The sequence below is a fragment of the Tupaia chinensis genome, unplaced genomic scaffold, assembly GCF_000334495.1.
Source record: "Tupaia chinensis unplaced genomic scaffold, TupChi_1.0 Scaffold146907_1, whole genome shotgun sequence".
Lineage (NCBI taxonomy): Eukaryota > Metazoa > Chordata > Mammalia > Scandentia > Tupaiidae > Tupaia > Tupaia belangeri.
In genome coordinates, this window is record NW_006206760.1 from 45025 (window position 1) to 50004 (window position 4980).

Sequence of the window (4980 nt, forward strand, 5' to 3'; positions counted from 1 at the left end):
GAGAAATCACCCCCGGGGGGGATGGCCATGCCGCAATTCTTTCTCCTCTATTCTCCTCTCAGGATCTTGGGCACGCACACACACGTACCTGGCCTGCGTTTCAAACCTCTAGGTCCCGGACTCAAACCACTGTTGGCCATGTGGGAGTCCAGCGACATAACCATTATGCCATCTGTTGGTCCTAGCATGTAGGATCTTTTTATTTATTTATTTATTTATTGGAGAGGTTTTTGCTATAGGGTGCATGCACTCGCCAGACAGAGAGAGACAGAGAGACAGAAAGCGAGAAATCACCCACCAGGAAGTTGACCATGCCGCAATCCCTTCTCCTCCATTCTCCTCTCAGGATCTTGGGCACGCACGCACACGCACCCGGCGTGAGTTTAAGCCACTGGGTCCGGGACTCGAACTGCGGTCGGCTACATGGGAGTTCAGTGACATAGCCATTGTACCATCTGCTGGTCCCAGCATGTAGGATCTTCAGGGAAAGGTGCCATTATACTCATTTCCCTCCTTTACGCTCTGAACCGCTGGTATCCAGCGTAGCACAGATGTCCAATGCATATTCATGAATAATGCAATTAAATGTAGTTTTGATCGATGGCATAACTAGTGAAGAAAAATATTATTCACCAGGTACTCAATTCTGATACCTATACCGCTGCCTATTTTAGTAAATATTTTACAAGAGAAAAATGTTCACAGTGTGTCAGAAACAAAATACAATTTTCAGTTAAGAAATTAGGATCACAACTGAAGTCTGGTTTGGTTTTCGGAAGTCACAGTTCCCCGCACGTTGGAGGACTGCCCTATAAACCATTCTGCATTAAGCCAGCAACTCTGGTTCTGGACCATCGCAAACAGGCCAAACAGGAAAGCGAAAGCCCAAATATTGACTACATTATTTATTTCACAGGGAACACTGGCCGTTCCTGTGCTCTTTGAAAACAGCTGGCCTGGATTTGCTCCAGAGACACAGGGCGCTAGAAATATCTCCAGTGATTCTGGAAGACGACACTTGGTTGCAAGGTGAACGGTTTCTGGAATGTTCAGACCTGGTACTTGTGCTCACCCTCAGTACTGACTCTCACTGGTTCACCTGCATTAGGTAGCCTGGAAAGTGCAGGTAGACCTGTTTCCTTAGATAGCCTTCAAAACCCTTCTGGTAATGAGGGCCAGCAGTTAGCATAATGGCTATGTCGTTGGACTCCCATGTAGTTGACTGCAGTTCGTGTCCTAGACCTGGTGGCTTAAAACTCATGCTGGGCGTGTGTGCGTGCATGCCCAAGATCCTGAGAGGAGAAAGGAGGAGAAGGAACTGCGGTGTGGCTATCCCCCCTGGGGGGTGATTTCTTGCTTTAAGATGTAGTATATATTTTACAAATTTTAGGGTTCTTTTCTCTGGGGGCTGGGGATATGTATGAATTTGTTTTTGTTATCTATTTATTTTTTTCTATAGGATGCATGCACTAGCCAGAGAGAGACAGAAAGATAGGAAAAGTGAGAAATCATTCCCCACATGGGTATAGTCATGCTGCAATCATTTCTCCTCTGGTCTCCTCTCAGGATTTGGGGCACACACATACATGTGTCCAGTGTGATTTTCATGCTACTGGGTCTAGGATTCGAACCATATAATTGGCTGGTGGGATTGAGTTTTTTTGTTTTGTTGTTTTGTTTTTTTGAGAGTTTTCTTGTTTGTTTGTTTGTTTGTTTGTTTGCTATAGGGCTCATGCGCTTGCCAGAAAAAGAGAGAGGCAGAAAGCGAGAAATCACCCCCTACGGGAGGATGGCCACACCACAATCTCGGGATCTTGGGCACGCATGTACATGCGCCCAGCATGAGTTTAAGCCACCGGGTCTGGGACTTGAACCGTGGTCGACTACATGGGAGTCCAGCGACATAGCCATTACGCCAACTGCTGGTCCCATGGGACCCAGTGTTTTAATCTCCATGCACTTGCTGGCCCTTAACTTCATTTTTTAATGGATTCGGAAATATTTTTGCATTGAGAATATTATCTTACAACAAGACGCACCAAGATAGTAATTAATGGACCAAAGAAGCGGAAGGGAGCTTAACGAGGGTTTTGTCTAAGCCTTTCATCACGCGCTTGCGGAAGGTAAGACCCAGCTGAGATGTGAGGCACTTGGTCTCTGATGAGTTGCACAAACCGAAGAGACGCCCCAAATGAGCTTTGGGGTCGACATTTTCAATGACATGTCAGTGGTAGTTCATATCCTCAAGAACAGGGAAGAACTTGGGCTTCGGGCTGGATTTTAGACCCTCTCTCCACCTCGAACAAGACAAAGTGGCTCTTCAATGAAGGTACAAGTGTTTGACATTTGCATGTGAACTCCGTGTTCTACTGGGTATTCGTCATAGTGTGCTAGCTTGCTCAGCTGCCACAACAATGTTCCACATACCAGGTAACTTAAAACAACAAAATCTTGGACCAGCAGGTGGCATGGTGGTTAAGGTGCTGGATCCCACATGGTCAACTACACAGTTCAAGACCCAGACTCGGCAACTTGAAAATCTTGCTAGGCACATGTGCGTGTGTGCCCAGAATCTCAAGAAGAGAATGGAGGAGAAGGAATTGTGGTGTGGCCATTCCCCTGGGGTGGGTGGGGGAGGGGTGTTTCTCTCTCTCTCTCTTACTCTCTCTTTCTCTCTCTCTCTCTTCTCTCAAGTCAGCCCATAGGCCCTATTTCAAAAATCTAAAACACAGAAACTTCGCCCCTGCCAAACGCACTGTCTCACAGTCCTGGGGGCAAGAAGTCTGAGATCAAAGTGTCAGTGCTAGCTTCTGCCATAGGCTGTGATGAAGCTGTTCCACAGCCCTCTCCTGGCTTCTGCAATGAGAGGTGGTCTCCTGACATTCTGTGGTCTTCTTCAATTTATAGAAACATCACCCCAATTTCTGCCTTTATTTCACGTGGTGTTCTTTCTGTATGCAAATATCTACATCCATGTATTCTTTTTTCTTTCTTTCTTCTTCTTTTTTTTTTTTTTTGAGAGTTTTTTTGGCTATAGGGTGCCTGCACTCACTGGAGAGACAGAGAGATAGAGAGACAGAAAGTGAGAAATCATCCCCCAGGGGAGACTGTCACATCGAAATCCCTTCTCTTCCATTTTCCTCTTGGGATTTTGGGCATGCACAGACACTTGCTGGGAGTGAGTTTGAAGCCACCAGATCTGGGAATCGAACCACGGTTGGCCAAGCGGGAATCCAATGACATAAGCTTTACGCTATCTTCTGGTCCTGCCTGTTTTTTCTTTTATGAGGATAGCAGTCACATGGAGTTAGGGCCCACCTGGCTCCCATATGACTTCATCTTAACTGACTGTATCTGTGACAGCCTTATTTCTAGATAAGGCCACACCACACCCCAGGTTCTGGAATTAAGACCCCATCATATGTATTTGGTGGGGGACACACAACAATGCTGTAACCCTTATATCACAGAAGAGGGCATGACTTGGGTACATGGATGACAAAAGCTCTCAGCTGGTCTATGTCAAAGGACAAGGTCTAGACCAAGACAGACCAAAGAATTTGCCTGAAATTTATACCTGGTTCCCAGGTTGACAGGGGGACTCTCGAGAATCTTTATTTTTTTGGAAAGGTTTTCGCTATAGGGCGCGTGCGCTCGCCAGACAGACAGAGAGAGAGACAGAGAGACAGAAAGTGAGAAATCACCCCCCAGGGGGGATGGTCATGCCCCAATCCCTTCTCCTCCGTTCTCCTCTCGGGATCTTGGGCGCGCATGCACACGTGCCCGGCGTGAGTTTTAAGCCACCAGGTCCGGGATGTGAACTGTGGTCGACTACGTGGGAGTCCAGCGACATAGCCATTACGCCTACTGCTGGTTCCTCTTGAGAATCTTTGGGGCAGCCATACTTCGAGCCCAGGCGACATTTTTGGGCTTCTGTTATAAGTAACTGTGTATGTGACCTCCCCAGTCTGCAGGAAGTGGATAATTGCCATTTGTGATGCGATCTCTTGGCACCAGAATGATGAGCCAACCTATATTTTGTTTTTACTAATTGGGCAGGCTTATTGCATCTACAAATTAAAAAAGGGAAAAGGATCATTATATCAAAATGTAAAAACTCGGAATAGCAATATAAGAGCAATCTGTCCCTTTCCTGGGCTCTCATATTTCTAGGGAATGAGTCAACGTTCAAGACTGTAGCTTTGAAGCTATGCAGAATAAAGAGAACACTGGAGCCAGGTCTGCGGTGCAGCAGGAACTCAGTGGTCAGGAGAAGAAGCACCCCACATAGTAACTGCAGTTGGAATCTCCAGCCAGGTTAGTCTGAATCGCACAGAACATGTGCAAGCCCCCTAGACACTGAAGGGCTCAGGGACAGGAGGAAGGAGGAAGGGCACCGTGACATGACCAGACCCTGTGGAGGGAGCTCATCTCTCTTTCTCTCTCTCTGTCTTTTTGTCTCTCTCTCTTCCTCTCTCATAGGTACATGTCTTATCATGAATTTAAAAAGAAAAGAAATAAAAAGAAATAAAAAAGAGAATTCTTGAGTTGTAGAGTTTAACACCCATGTGTTTGTTTTTTTAAGAATTATTTTATTTAACTTTACTTATTTTTAGTTTGACTAGAGAGGGACAGAGTGAGAGAGAGAGAGAGATGGAAAGTGAGGAAGCAAGCTGCCAGGTCCGGGACTTGAACCGCAGTTGGTCACGTGGAGTCCAGCGCCCTTAACCACAGTGCCAGCTGCTGGCCCAAATCCTGTGTGTTTTAAAACCATGAAGCTTGGAGGGGGGTGCGGTGCAGCAAGTGGTGTTGAGGTTAAGGTGCTGGATTCCCATATGGTCAACTGTGGTTTGAGTTCCAGACCTGGTAGCTTAAAAATTACTCCAGATGTGTGTCTGTGTGTACCTAAAATCCTGAGAGGACAATGGAAGAGAGGGGATTATGGCATGGCCAATACTCCCGGAAGGAGGAGGGTTAATT